The 15545-nt window shown below is 42.4% G+C and overlaps 1 protein-coding gene across 3 annotated transcripts in view; it reads left to right on the forward strand.

Annotated features, from left to right (window-relative positions):
- The first annotated feature begins 1764 nt into the window (after positions 1-1764).
- TBL1XR1 (TBL1X/Y related 1) overlaps positions 1765-15545 on the forward strand; it is a 103441-nt gene continuing 89660 nt past the window's right edge. For 2 of the 3 annotated variants that reach the window (XM_088523912.1, XM_088523910.1), the window contains exon 1: positions 1765-1848. The gene's annotated coding sequence lies outside the window, so the exon portion shown is untranslated. Of the gene's footprint in view, positions 1849-2493; positions 2528-15545 lie in introns of those variants that run through there. The other variant, XM_088523911.1, reaches the window with a different exon arrangement.

The raw sequence follows: 15545 nt of genomic DNA on the forward strand, positions 1-15545 counted from the left end.
GGCTGTGTGCGCGTGCGCAGGTGATTGGTGTGCATGGGTGTGGGCTGTGTGTGCATGGGTTGTTGGTGTGTGGGTTGTTGGTATATGTGGGCGCGGGCTGTGTGTGCGCGAGTGCGGGTTGTGTGTGTGCGTGGGTGCGGGCTGTGTGTGCACGGGTTGTTGGTGTGCGTGGGTGCGGGCTGTGTGTGTGGGTGCGGGTTGCGTGTGCATGGGCTGTGTGTGCACGGGCTGTTGGTGTGCGTGGGTGCAGGCTGTGTGTGCGAGTTGTTGGTGTGTGCGGGTGCGGGTTGTGTGTGCGCGGGTGCGGGCTGTGTGTGCACGGGTTGTTGGTGTGTGCGGGTGCGGGCTGTGCGTGCGGGTTGTTGGTGGGTGCGGGTGCGGGCTGTGCGTGCGGGTTGTTGGTGTGTGTGCGGGTTGTTGGTGTGCGCGGGTGCGGGTTGTTGGTGTTTATGGGTGCGGGCTGTGTGTGTGTGGGTTGTTGGTGGGCGCGGGTGCGGGCTGTGTGTGTACGGGTTGTTGGTGTGTGCGGGTGCGGGCTGTGTGGGTGCGGGTTGTTGGTGTGTGCGGGTTGTTGGTGTGTTTGGGTGCGGGCTGTGTGTGTGCAGGTTGTTAGTGTGTGCGGGTGCGGGTTGTTGGTGTGTACGGGTGCGGGTTGTTGGTGTGTGCGGGTGTGGGTTGTTGGTGTGTATGGGCACGGGCTGTGTGTGTGCGGGTTGTTGGTGTGTACGGGTGCAGGTTGTTGGTGTGTATGGGCACGGGCTGTGTGTGTGCGGGTTGTTGGTGTGTACGGGTGCGGGTTGTTGGTGTGTACGGGTGCAGGTTGTTGGTGTTTATGGGCACGGGCTGTGTGTGTGTGGGTTGTTGGTGGGCGCGGGTGCGGGCTGTGTGTGCGCGGGTTGTTGGTGTGTACGGGTTGGCGTGTACGGGTGCGGGTTGTTGGTGTGTTTGGGTGCGGGCTGTGTGTGTGCGGGTTGTTGGTGTGTGCGGGTGCGGGCTGTGTGCGGGTTGTTGGTGCGCGCGGCCCGTCCTTGCCCTCCCTGCCGCGTGCGCGCCGCGCGGCCTCCCCTTCCTGTCATGGCCCCCGCGCGCTCCCCGCCGCCGCGGCCTCCTCCTCCTCCTGCTCCCCCCTCCGCAGCGCCACGCGCGGGGCGGCCGGCGCGGAGGGCGGGAAGGGCCCGCGGCCGCCGCCGACCCCCGCGGCTGCGGGCCCCGCCGCGCCGCGCGCTCCTCCTCCGGGCTCCGCGCTCATTTCCGCGCGGCCGGCCACCCCGGCGCGCGGCGCGCAGTGTCTGAGAGCCGTTGGCTGCTCGGAGCCGCTTGGCTCCTTCCCTTAGTAACAGCTTTTACATTCTGCCTCAATTCCTCCTCAATCTAAATCACACACACACACACAGATATTACTTTTTTTTTTTTTTTTTTTGCCTCCTTCCTTGGGACTTAATCTCTAATCCCCCCCTCCTCCTCCTTTCCCCACCCTCCCCCTCCCCACCCCACCCCCCTCCAGTCTCTGGCTTGGGATATAATTGAATATCACAGCAGTGTTTGGTGGTTATTTTTTTTTTCTTCCTCCTTCTGTGTTCCCCCCCCCCCTCCTTTTTTTTTCCTCCTCTTGGTGTGGACACCTCAGCTAAAAACAAAATATATTATACATACATATATGTGTGTATTTATATATACGCGCGCAGACACACATATGTGTGTATATATATACCGAGCTGTATAAAAACAAAAAAATAAAAAGGAAGAGAGGAGGAAAAAAAAAAAAAAAGGGTGAATTTCTTTTTATTTTTTTTTCGCCTCCATTCCAAAGGAAGGGGGGGGAGCAGCCACTCAGCCATCAATTGCAAGGTAAGGACCGGGGTGTTTCGCACCAGGAAGGACAGGAACCCCCTCTCCCGGGCCGCATACAGCGCTGGGGGGCACGGGGGGGTCCGGGGGCTGTTTTCGGGGGGCGGGGGGGGAGGGCGGCCGCGCTGTTTGTGTCGGTGGCGGTTGGCGGAGCCGCGCGGGGGGATGGGCGCGCGTGTAACGTGCGTTTTTCAACTTGGCCCCTTCTGCAACGTGCGTTTTTCCTCCCTTTTTTTTTTTTTTTTCGGTGCGTGTGTTGGGAACCGGGTTGGATTTCCCCCACCTTTCCCCGGTGCTTGTACGGGGGGGGTGTTATGTTTTTGGCACCCCTTCTCTTTCCGTTCCCCCTCCTTCTTCGCTTGCCCTCCCCTCCCCCACGCACACTGCCGTTTTATTTTAAAGGATTTAAGGCAAAAAATAATAAAGAGAGAATCGGCAGCAAATTAAATAAAGGAGCCATCACGAGGCAGGCTGCTTTATAACCTATTTTTAGCTTGATTTGTGTAAAGAAGACTCCTCTCCCTTCCCCCTCTCTCGCCCTGCATATTTACTTCTGTGTGTGTGTGTGGAGGAGGGGGGGAAGGAAAAAGGGGAGGAAAAGGCGGAAAAAAAAACATAAAAAAGGAGAGCGGGAGCAGCCGAGGCACCCGGCGCGTGACCCCGGCGCGGGGCTCGCCAGGTACCTGGCTCCGAACCGGGCCGCGAGGGGCCCGGACCGGGGCCGGTCCCGGTCCCGGCGGGAGGGCGCCGCTCCGCTCCGCTCCGTGTGATTTCTTTAATTTCCTTTCTTTGAACCGTGTCTCCGCTTCGCCGGGAGTCGGGGGGGATGTGTTTCCTCCCCGCTGGCCGCCGCCGAGAAGGCGGGCTCGGATGGGAGAGCGTGGTTTATGTTTGATTTCCGTATTTTTAGTTGTTTTTGGTTTTTTTCCCCCGTCTCTTTTAAGCGGTGCGGTGGCAAAGTTATTGTTTATGAGCTTCCTGCGAAGTTCGGGGTGGGACGCGGTGCAATGTGCGGTGACAGGGTGAGGGCTGCCTCCCAAGGCAAAACGTGGGCCCAAGGTTTGGGCAAAGAAGCTTTTTTCTGCCTTTCTGAGCCTTTCTGAGTTTCCTAATATCAACAGTCCTGGCTGTGAGTTGCACCTGGCATCTTTTGGAAAGTCTTACAGAGTTAATGTATGTGCCTTTATTTTTTGTAATTATTATATTTGTGCCTTGCATTAGAAAAAAAGATGTGGTTTGTTGTTACTGTTGTGCCTCTTAAAGGGTTAAGTTCATGATGTTGTTCCAGGTGAATTTAATCTTTCATCACCAAATTTCCTTTTAAGGCAAATGGACTGAATAAAAGTCTCCTCTCTCACTTATCTCTGCTTTATTCTCTAAAAAGAAACCCCCCCCAAACTTTATTTGTGCTCTGTGGTAGGGGCTTGTTGCTGGAGGTGGCACGTGAGTTTTGCAGAGAGTTCTGTTTGTAGGTTGCTGTGTAGCAAAGCGAGTTTGCTAGTGAAGTTTTACTACTATCCAGTGTGCTCTGCTTCCTTATTTTCCTGTCTGTGTAAATCAGCTCTTAACTGCTTTATGGAGGAGATCACCAACATGTTACTTCTTTATTAGTAAAGCAGGAGAGATAGAGAGGCATGACCAGGAGAATTAAGTCTTTTTCATATTGAAAAGAAATCTGGGGTTTGTCTGTCTGTCTTTACTGTCCTGTACTATTAAAACAGATAATGTCTGATAATGTTAAGCGTATTAAACGGGTTTGTTTTTGCTGGTGGGCTCTGCTATTTGGATACTCACTGGAGCTTTTTGGTGCCCCTTTGAGAGAAGAGGCACCATCTGCCAAAAAAAGTGTTTGGATTTCAACTTGTACCTGAACTTTTAGAAATGTTGGCCATTTGGGCCCTCTGAGCAGCTGGGAGGTTTGTCGCCATGAGGCTCATGCTGGACTTGGCCTTACTCGGGGCATATTTCTGTTGGCAGTCTTGTCAGAATACATTTCAATTTAGAACTGATCCTGCAAACTCTTATGTGTGTACTTCAAGTTAAGCGAGTGAATAAGTGTTTGTGGATAAGGGTCTAAGTTGCCTTTTTTCCTTTTAGCCAGTAAAGCAAAGAGCTGTACTGTTCAGGTGATCGTGCCTAGTACCCATTGGTGCCATGTCAATGGCGGTAGCGAGCTCTTCTGTGTTTCTTGTCTTGTTTTGGTTAGGATCTAAGACACAGTGATGTGTTGTGTTATTTACCTCTGATCACCTCACACTGTATATGGTCACAGCCTTATGTTTTCAGAGTGAGGGGATGTGGATGTGTCCGCATGAAAACAGGCTCTGTGTGTGACTATGTCTTGGGAGCTTGGTGGTGTGCCTCCCAAACTGTTATTGAAGACACCTGGAAAACACTTGGGTTTTGCTCCAGGAGGGAAGGGAAAGGGTGAGGAAGTGTTATTTAAATATATGAGAGGACTTGGGGTTTGGCTTTTACTTATTTATTTATTAATGAATATACAAGGATTTATAATTTTTGTTCTTTTAGATGTGCCAAGCCATAATGGATGTGCAGAGTGTGAGGAATGTAATGGTTACGGTTAGATACGTTGCTTAAGTTTTTTTATTTCTTTTCCCTTCAAATGGGTAGTTGTGAGACTTTTTTTTTAAATACTTCATTTGGTTTTGCTGTATATAAGGTAGTTATTGACATTTGTATATTGCTTTGAAGTTGTAAGGCATCATACAAGTGCTAAGTGCCCCACGACAGTACTTCAGAGCTATTTTTCCATCATGAGAGTCTGATGCTAAAATGTGTTAGAGGCCTAAATATAAAGCGAATATGGATGGATTGGGGGGAAATGATCAAAATTGCTTATAATGTTGTTTTCAGGTAATATTTTTCAGTTAGGAAGAACAGATCCAAGTAATGTAAAGCAAACTGAGTTATTTTATTTAACTTGATTTTGCTTATGGAATTTAATTTAACATGGAGTTCTCATTTGAGTCAGAATGTGTTTGCTATTATAAATTTTGTAGTGGCAATTCAGATCCACGTGCTACAAGGACGGCATCATGCAGAAGCCAGGAAGTCCTGTAAAGAAACACACACAATTTCACGAATAGCAGTAGCCTAGCTTAGTTGAAAAAGCTCTACAGTCGAATGTGAAGTTGCTAACAGAACTAAGTGTGTTGGGTATTAGTGATGGGCAATAGGCTCAGAATCTCTCAAGATACTGATGATTTTTTTGTTTGTTTCAGGCTTCGAAATATTCTGGGGAAAACCTATCCTTCCCTAACCCTGTTCCCTTGCTCATCTGCTGTCGCCAAGAGGGGACCTACTACTACTTCCCCTCTGCCCTTTCGCCCACCCAAACTTTTGTTTGCTTCCTGACTGTGCCTCTTACACCCCCAGTCTCTTTCTGAACCAGTAACTACTCAAGATTGTTCTGCATGTTTGAATTTTCCCCACTTTGCTGGAGAGGACGCTGCTGTTGAGGTCAGGAGAGAGACACGAGGCTCCCACCAGGATTTCCCCTTCTCAACTGAGATAGGGAGGCCATAGAAGTGCTACAATTCCCACTTTGGAGTGGGAGGCAAGGAAGAGGTGGATGACGAGACTGTATGGCATGTTGATAGTGCAGTACTGCAATATCGAAACACCATCATAGCATCTCGAAATACCTGATAATTTCTAATTTGTATTGTTTGTATTGAGGATTGTGCTCCTAATACACGATACTAGAATAGTGACCTTTCTTAGCGCGTTTGCTGTGTGCACACACCAGTACAGGATGTAACGACCGTGTGTAAAGTCCTAACCCATAAACATCTGCTCATACAAGTAACTGGGGGAGAAGTGAAAGCGTATATATATGTACATGTTTATACACATACAAAATAGTGAGAGAATATATTTATTGTATGTCAATTTTTGATATAAATTTAAATGTTTCTGGTGAAGAAGTATCAAGTTTTTCATAAGGAGACAGATGATTAATAGCTTCTCGTCACTGCATTTGAGTTGTGTTCCAAGATTGATAAATTCAAATTAATGAGTGATGAAGAAATATTATTTCCTGTATTTCTTCTATTGATTTAGAAATCCTTATCCCCGATATATGCAGTTTTCTAAATCTTAAAGTGTGAGGCTAGATGGTCGTAGTTTCTTTAAAGTTGTGTAATGAGAAAATGACTTCACTAGAAGAAACTTCACCCAGTGATCCCAAAAAGGCAGATGGAGAACACTTTATTCGTCTTGTAACTGGTTTCCTCCACAATGAAGTGTGACAAATGAGGAATAAGAAATATCTTTTTTCAGATGAAAAAAGATGAAAACCGTGGTGGCCGGTGACAGGATGAGGGGTAATGAGTGTAAGTTGAAGCACAGGAAGTTCCATCTCCATATGAGGAAGAATGTCTTGAGTTGTCAAGTCGTGAGAGTTGATAGGTTAAGTTTAAGAAAAGGAAAACTATTATGGAAATGGCTTTGCAAGTTTGCGTATAACCTGCAAACTGTGCTTTCCTTTTTAGGGTCTGTCTAGTGTTACTTAATTCAAGATAAGTAGGCCCTTTTCTTCTCATAATGAAAATAAGGCTGAAGTCATTTATACAAAGCACCATGAAGTTTTAATGGTCACAGAGGGGCAGAAGTTGCATCATCATTTTTATTATTTTTTCTTTGTTACTGAAAGATCTGTAGAACTGTAATTCAACATAGCCTCTAAAACATTGGTTTTAAATACTGTTACCACATAGGTTCTTGTGACATCCCTTGGACTCCTTTTTATATCACTAAGAACCTTAAACACGTGCGATAGGAGCTGGGCGGTCATGCCAAGGCAGAGGATGTGTAACTGGGGGGAGAAGGTGCTCAGCGGTTGGGTGCAGAGGAGCTGGTTGGCTTGGCCAGCCAAGAAGGGAAATTGCAGATGTTGCAGCACTTCCCCTGCCTCTCCCTTCCCCCCTGCTTTTTGTTTTGAGGGGCTGGTTTCCCAAAAGACTTCTGAAAATACTTGTAGTACTAATACTACAAATGCTTAATGAATTTGTGTAGCTTTCTGAAAAACCTACTGAGAGAACTATTTCAGGAGCGATTAGGCAGATTTTTTTTTGTAGAATTATCTGCCAACATAGGGAGCGTCTACCTTTGCATGTATGTGCAACCTTAGAAATACTAAGATGACTTTTAAACAATTTAGCTTGAACACCTGAGGCAGCATATCTAGATGCAGTGTCTATTCAGACTTGTAGATTGGTTTTTCGGGAGAAGTCGCAGCAGAGTCGCATTAACCTGGTGCCCTGAGCTGGTGCAGGTGTTGTCCGTTCTTGTTGTCGTGCACGCCTCGCACAGCTCTGAACTTCTCGAGCGAGGTGTGGTATATGAGCGGATAGTGGCAAACTGAATATGTTTTGTAGTTCTACTTGGTGCAAGTATGACTCTTTTTAAGAATACAAACTGGCATCTACACCTGTAAAATGCTGATATGGTGGTATTTATAAAGTTGTTGAGTCCCCACAATTGCATTTGAAGTTGGAAGTCACTGCGAGTGCTTAGCATTTCTGAAAATCAAGCCTCAAGTGTAGTTTGCTGGATTTTGCAAACTCTTCTTAGTTTCTGTTTCTTTCAGGGACTAGTATTAGTAAAAGGCAATGCTGTGTAGTCTGAGCTGTGTTTGCTGTTGTAATTCTTAGTGTCCATGTTGCAAAGGAGCAATCTTGTTTATTAGTGACGTCTAACAGTAAAACAATGAGAATCATCCAGAGAACAGCTTTTTTTTTTTTTTTTTTTTTTTTTTTTTTTTTAATGGTCCAAGATTTGGTTCAATTTCTCTTTTATGTATTGTATTAGAGACACTGTATACAACCCTTTTACCATATGCAAACATTTTGAAGTGTTATCTCAGATACCTACAGTTGCATTACTAGAAATTTTTACTAGAAATTTGGGTTGATGTGATTTAGCTGAGTGTTAGGCCTTCCCCCCTGCCAAGCAGGGTGACAGTTTTGCCAGCCTGGCAAGGTGGGCAAGCAGCTGACTTTGCAACAGATGTTAGTGCTGCTTTTAACCTGTTGGTGGGTTTGGAGGAGGATTTAATCACTTCCCCGACTTCATTTAGTGCTGCTGTTGAGTCCCACTGACATCACAGGGTTTGTAGCTTTTGATGAATTAGGACTTTGAAAGTGACTCTGGAAACTTTCCTACTCTATAGGCAGTTATGTGGCTGCAGGCAAAAGCTTTGACTATAGAGCGCACAGAAAAGATTTCTGTACAGTGTATTTCTAGAGTATTTTTCCAAGGTTATGAGTTAAGGCTCAAATATTTGCTACTCATGAAAATGTAGTGCTAAATACTGTGCCCAGTGCCAAAACCACAGAAATTGTCAAAGTTTAGAGCCCTAAATATAACCTACCCTAAAAGGAATATCCCCTCCGCATTAACACAGTGTTAAAAGTTCAGACTCCTCACGTGGGTGACCTATCATCAGCAAACTCGCTAGGAATTCTTCTGAGCTGAATTTCAGTCCCCTGATGGCTCCCTAAAAGTATCAGGCAAAGAAGAGACAACTTGATTTCCTGGAAGAACTTGTCTAGGCTGGCCGAGAAGATAAATTTTATAGCTTTTCCCTGTTTTTGGACAGGCTGATTAATGCTTGAGTGTAAGCATGAGTTTTGAAAATATATTTTTGCCCAGTAAAAATAATAATAAAAGATGTTTTTTTTCCACTTATCGTTGGTATGGGTCTAATTTATAGCCCCGTTGGAACAAAGGAGATTTTTTGCTGTTGGTTTCAGCATTTGAGTGTTAAGTGTTTGATTTTTACATTAAAATGTCTGTTGATCCTGAGATGAGTGTTTGCTGACCCGTGCTTCCAGGTCTGTCTGGCTCATGAAAATGGTGAGAGCTTTTCCTCTTTTAGGTTATGTCCACATTTTGGGGAAAAATAGTTTTGATGTTGCATAGGCCTAAGGGGGAAATAGCAAGAGATCTGGGTCAAAAAAGTAGGGCATGCAAGATTTAGAAGCTGTTGAGGTATATTTATTTGTCCTATATTAGGTTAAAGGAAGTGTTGGTGCTTTCAGCTTGGCAGTACGTCCTTCAGTCTGCGATATTCAGTAAAGAGAAGACAACTATTAAACAATGAATCATAGCCCACTTTTGTATGGATGTCAACAGTCTTCTCTATTGCAGAAATTTTTGCTTAGATATTAACACAAACATACACTCCTAAATAAAGACATTTAGTAATAAATTTGATTTAGGAAGTACTTTGCAAAAATATGGATTTTGCCATGATGTTTGTGAATGTCACGTAGATCACTGTGGGGTTACATTTGTTCATATTTGATACTGTTTGGTACTTGTAAAAATATTTTTAAAGCAAAATTTCATACTCAAGGATAAAGGAAAAAATGAAGAAAAAATGTTGTCACACCATGTATTAATGTTGACATCAAACAAGTTGTGTGAAAATCATATACTGTGTAGCTGCAGATTAACTGTTTCCCATAGCTAATGCAACAGATGGGTGGCTCAGAGAAGCAGAGCTCACTGTGTAACTTGAATGTTTAGCTGATGTAGACGTGGTGTCTGATTCTCACTTTATTTCAGAAATATAACTAAATATCCTCAGTTGGTATTTCTTGTTCATATTTTAGATTTCTATCACTAAGATGAAAAATTTAAAACATGTACCTTCAGTAGGTTAAATTGCTGTAAAAGCTAAATACTAAGAAACAGGTCAAGTGAGCTTTACTGTGGTAGCTGAACTTGATATCTAAATATAGCTTAGTATAAACCCACTTGCTTATAACAGTTTTCACCATTATAGTAAATATTTGTCTCAAGTGGTTCAGTTGTATGAAAAATGCTTCGTGTTATTGTTACTGTCCTCTACAGTGGGTTCTGAATGGCCTTTGGTTATGTTAGAAGTATCACTGTGTTTATCTAACTGTTGGCAAAGTCCATGTTAGTTGGTTCTTGTACTGTCTACACATGCAAGGTTACTTTGATATGGATTACTTATTGTGAGTTCATCAAGGGCTTTAGTAAGGCTCTTTCTTAAAATAGATGTAGCACACAGAAAATGTATTAGAAATTGTTGTATGAGTGTCCTTCACTTTAAAAAAAAAAATGCGAGAGAACCAAAATCTCTTAATGTAGATACAACCCAGATATTTCACTTTCTAGTAAAATAAGTGGACATTGCTTTTGTCCTAAAAATGAACCTTCTGCTTCCTGTGGGTTTGGGCTGGTTGTCTCAAGCATCCAACTGACTCCTCTCGTCAGTGTCCTCTCGTTATCCCAAGGCCCCAGCTTGCTGCAGTTGTGACCATGTGCTAGGGGATTATTGGTTGCCTGTGTGTACTGGGGAACAAAATGTGACTTTTAAAGATAGTGTTTTCATATTGACCTAAATGCTGAGAAGTTTTTGTTTGTTTATGTTTTATTTTTATGGAAGAAAGTTGAAAGATAAAGGAATTAGAATCTTGTGTGCTAGCTAGGAAAAACATTTCTGATATTCTGACTAATTCTTTGAAACTGTTAACAACTTCATACTGCAGATTCAGCTGGTGTGTGAACTTCTGCATTGGACTCCAGTTAACAGTAGTTCTGTTATAGAGGCAAAGCTTCTCGGGTGTTTTTATTTCCCAAGACTGCTACCATCAAGGCTTGCATATTTCAGACATTACTAAGGATCTGCAAAAGCTGCATTTACTGTGTTAGGATATTTAAAATCCTTTTAGTGCATGTATCTGTTAACATGCTTCCCAGTTGTAGTGTCCAGCTACCCACTTGTGGCATGGAGGTTTGTTTTCCAGAGTGAAAAGCAGGAAGCCTACCGGCTTTACAAATACATTTTCAGAGATAAAAGTAATCAGATTACACTTGCATTAATGTAAATGCTGAAAGTTTTCAGCTGCTCTTTCAATGTGGAGAGTACTTCTAGGCCTGCTGTTGCTCGGCATTATTAAAATAACCCTCCCAAACGACCTGCTTGTTTAAACACAAGTGGTGCAGGATCATACTGTGATATATATATATATATTTTTTCTTTTAAAAACTGCCCCCTCCAGCTGGCAGTGCAGTCTTGCCCTTTCTTCTTGTTGGTTGTGCTTCCTTGTGTTTGCTCTTGCGAAATTGTGGCAAATTAACTTAATATTGGGAGTTTTGTCACTAATACAAGATTTTTCTTCACTTCATTATAGTCCTTTCCCTACCCTGTCATTTGTGTCTTTTTTTTTTTTAAACTCTCTCTCTTTTTTTTTTTTTTTTTTAGTTTTCTTCTTCTTTGTGTTATTTTTGGCTTTTTTGTGTGTGTTCTGCCTGTCAGCTCCTTAAACCAAATTAGTGCCTTTTCTTTCATTTTGTTGTAACATTTTTGTTGCTCTGTTTTTCTGGTTTTCTCTGTTTTCTTCTCCAGATATCACTGCAGTCTTCTTTTAACACAGCTTATGTGTGTGACTTGATCTAATGTAGCCCTATTGAATCAGTGTGAATTAGGCTGTTTGCTCTCACTGCCCATTTGGTCAGTGTCAGGCTGTTCTGGGGCGAAGTGAAACCTGCCAGAATTGTGACCAAGTTTCGTTTTGCGGCTTGTGCTCCTGACAGGAGGATAACCTATAGAGAGGATAACAGAGATAGAGGTGCCTGTGTGTGGAGGGAGGGATAGGTGGGACAGTTGCACGGGAAAGGAAACAGAGTTGTTGGCTTTTAGCATTTAGATAAAAATAATCTTGGCTTTAGGTGTGAAGCATTGATCCAGCTCTTGATGCAGTCAAAGGGAAACTTTAATGGGGGAGTTGGCATGAATGTGTAGTGAGAGGGTGAGAAGGTGAAGACTGGATGCAAACCTCAGTAGAGGTTAGCTTTATGCTTTCTAAAATGAGGGATTTTACCCAATAAATTTTATTGATGTTATGACTTAAAATTAAGCAAAGCAGAGTCAGTCATTGTGAATTCGGTCCCGGCCTTGCTGTTTTTATTGTGGGTAGTGTTGACAAGTCACATGCACCATTGTTCTAGGTGAACAAATAGAGCTTTGATACTGCGAGCTGATACGTGGGACAGGCTCCTGCATCCTGGCACAGATGAGTTTGCAGAATTGTGGCTTCGAGGGAAAAGAGTTACCGCATAATACATGGTGTTGCTGTCATTAGGTATTTAATCATTGTTTTTGTTTGGTATGTTGTTGTCCAGAACCTAAGAAAGGAAATGGAAGAGGTTAAAGTATCAGAAACTCTCTCATACCTTGTAGCCCAGCTTAATTTACGGATACTAGACTTGTTTTCTGCCTCTGAAATGGGCGTGTTTGGGACTGAGAGAACTTCTGCAATATATTCTTTGGAGAAAATAAAAGTGGTTTTTTTTTTTTTTTTTTTTGCCTGAAAGTCTTTCAAACAAGTCCTTTATCACAAAGCTGTTGACCCTTGAGATGATAACAATGAACTTCATTCCTTCTGATGTCACAGTTTTGTGAATCACTTCTAAATGACTCTTCCTATTTATAAGTGCTGCTAATCAGGATGTATATAGCGTAACCAGGATGTATGCAATAAATAGGCTTGCTCTAGGCAGCAGTTTGGCTGGTGGAGTCTGTGGACGTAATCATATACCCGTATCTGGAGGAGAATCCCATTGAAATTGCTGCGAGTTGTGTCTAAGAGCAAAAAGATTAGTCTTCTCTGCCTATAGTGATTTTTATTATGTTGTTGTTTTTATCAAGCCTTAATAATGACAATGTAGCTCATTTTTTAATTCAGTATTTTTAGTTCTCAGAATAATTCTTCTGGATAGTTTGTAATTTTGTTTGAGAATGGGGTCCTTTTTCATCTTCAGAAACGAATATTAGTACCAATGCAAAAGTCTTCACCAAAATGATCTCGAGTTGTGCGATCTTCATACTGAGTATTCCTAGGATGTGGTAAAATGCAGTGGCTCTTAAGCTGGTGTAAGTCATTGTAGCTCTGTTGGCTACATGTTCACAGTGTCAAGCCTGTGTTTGTCTACCCTCTGATGTTAGCAGACTTGCTCAGTTTTGGTGGCTTACAGACAACCTCTAAAGTATTGCTTTGATTTCAATACAGAATGAATGAATGTTTGTGGAGATCTTTATTTGTGGGGTATTGTTTAAGGTTTTAAACTTTTGAGCGCTTCTGCTGTTGGTCTGGGCAGTCTCTTTGTAGGAACTGCTTGAAGAAAGGGAACTATGGAATTATCTTCTGATTAATTCCTCTTCTTACCTTAAAAATTCTCAAATTTTCATTGGCTTTCAGATATCTACAGCAGAAGTCTGCGGAATTCTCCCCAATTTTGCTTTTCTAATTTCACCATTATAAGGATACTGTATTTTCTATTTTTTTACTTTACTGCATTGAAGGCTTTCCATCCAGATGATGGTGTACTGACTTCTAGTTAGGATAGAAAGCTGGTGCCAGGGTTATCAATTACTTCTGCTACTGTTTGACCTTAGCAAATGGATTAACAAATTTACTCATGCAACAATGATTTTATATTTCAGAAGATTTTTTTTTCTTTGTGATCAGTTCAGTGCCCAGATATTTTCAGATGGAAGTCTGCGTAAAAGTGTAAAGTAACTTTCGTTTTATTTTTGAAGCTCTGCTTACTTGTTGCTTTGTGTTCATAGGTTTTGTGCTTGCCTTTTTTAGTTCCAAGAGGATTATTTTCTTTTATATTGGACGGTTCAGCATGGTCCTTCACTTTGGAGATAGTTGCTAATAATACTTATACGTGATGATTAATCATGTTGAAATTAAGATACTGGGTGTATAAAATTAGGCACGCTTTTGTCCTTAGTAATGTGAAACTGCAAACTTACATGAAACTTTAATAGGCTCTTACGTTTGCTTCTTTCAGAACTTAGTAGCTATTTTGGAGGGGGGAAAGACTCCACTAAAATGGAGGTAACTGAACTTCTCGGTTGTAGAGCAGGGCTATGCAAAACAGTTTGCAGCTGAGGAGATGGGAATGAAGCTGCTGGAACCCTTTAAGGTGCTTTTACTGTCAATACATGGAGACCTGAAAGTAAAGCTGCAGATGTTTTTCAGTGAGAATTTTCCTGTCTTGAAGTTTCTGTCCTGTGCTGCAGTTTGACTCCTGTACTGATACGGTGGTTTATAGGATGCTTCTACAAACACCTTCTCTAGAGGGATTTATGTTTAAAAACTACTACTGTTTTTGGAGGGTATTAAAATGCAAGTGTTTTTTGATCCAGATTAAAACAAATCCATAAACACTCGCAGTCGCCATTAACCAGGGCAATAAACTATAATTTATCGTAAGAGTAGACCTAAAATAGGTAAGAGTGAGCCATGAAGCTCTTATTAGCTTTGTTATCATGCAAAATGTTACTTGACTGCAGTGAGCCAGTAAATAGGCAAGCCACGGTGGCACGAGCCTTTCTACATCTTTCGTAATGTCTCAACTGCTTGGATTTCCTCGTATATAAAACAGACTTAAATGGTGACATGAATTTTGGCATGTGCTTACAATCCCACTTAGTTCTTCTTTCGTAACTTAATAGAGTGAGTTTGTTTATGATTTTATACAGTTTAGCTAGTTCACAAGTGTGTGTGAAAATCTTTAGCATGCCCTTTCCTGAGAACCCGTGGTATCTTGCTGCGTGCGAGAGCTGCTGCCCCAGGCAGATGCGCGTTGCAGGTCTCGGCAGGAGCAGCGCTTGTGCAAGGTGTCCCTAGTACGGGACGCTGCCGTCCTGGGACGGTTCTCACCAGCCGTGTAGGTGCTCTTCAAAACACAGATCAGCATCGAAGAGCTCTGCCACATGTGCACAGTTGGTCTCCTTGCGATACTAATGGCTTTTTGTAATTCGATGAGATCAAATCTCTTCTGTTTGGGAATAGTAACTCAAGGAGAACATTTGCTATTTTGCCTTTTTAAATCATACTTTTAAATGATTTACAGCTTATGTTTGTGGCTTGTCACTTATTTTTACCTTATTCTACACTGAAGAGTGCACTTAAAAAAAAAAAATCTCTAGCACTTTAATAAATCCTTTAAACTTTATAGGAAAGTATTTACATTTGATAGTTAGCAGAGCTTGAAGTTAGGAGAGTGAATTTACAGAGCTTTCTTATTTTTAGTGAATGACTGCAGAATGGAAGTGCTTTATTCCTATTTAGTGTAACCCATTTTCAGCAGATGTAACTGTTGGTGTAGACAAACCTTTACATATATGTGTATAAGTGTGTATAGCTTTTAAATATGATCCTTGGATATTTTTAAAGAGAACTCAGTTAAGCCCCTAGTTGGACCATTTTCTCCTGTCCTTTTTGAGGCAATCTACATGTGCTTTGCAAGAAATGAATTATCACTCTGTTGAAATCAATTCAGGTTCTCTGGAAATGATCCAACCTTCAGGAAAGAAAAATATTAGAGTATGTGCATGTGTTGGGAAAGGGTTTCCCTTTTATTTCAGCATTTGCAATGTCATGTTTAGCAAGTAAGCCATTTTCAGATGCATTAGGGCTCTGCGAAACTCATTTTGGGGCTGAAAGTTTCCTAGTCTTGAGTTAAGATGAAAGATTTATCTTTCACATTTCAGGTTTTTTTTAGTTTAAATGGCTATAGATAGGTACATTTGTTTAGTCAAAATCTGTGTGCTGTGCATATTTCAGGAGAAGAGAAAATGAACTGTTTAAAATGATGACAATGGGTAGTGTTTTCAGATCGGT

This window comes from Tinamus guttatus, unplaced genomic scaffold (genome assembly GCF_059628265.1).
Source record: "Tinamus guttatus ecotype Peru unplaced genomic scaffold, ASM5962826v1 Tinamus_guttatus_pri_ptg000198l, whole genome shotgun sequence".
Lineage (NCBI taxonomy): Eukaryota > Metazoa > Chordata > Aves > Tinamiformes > Tinamidae > Tinamus > Tinamus guttatus.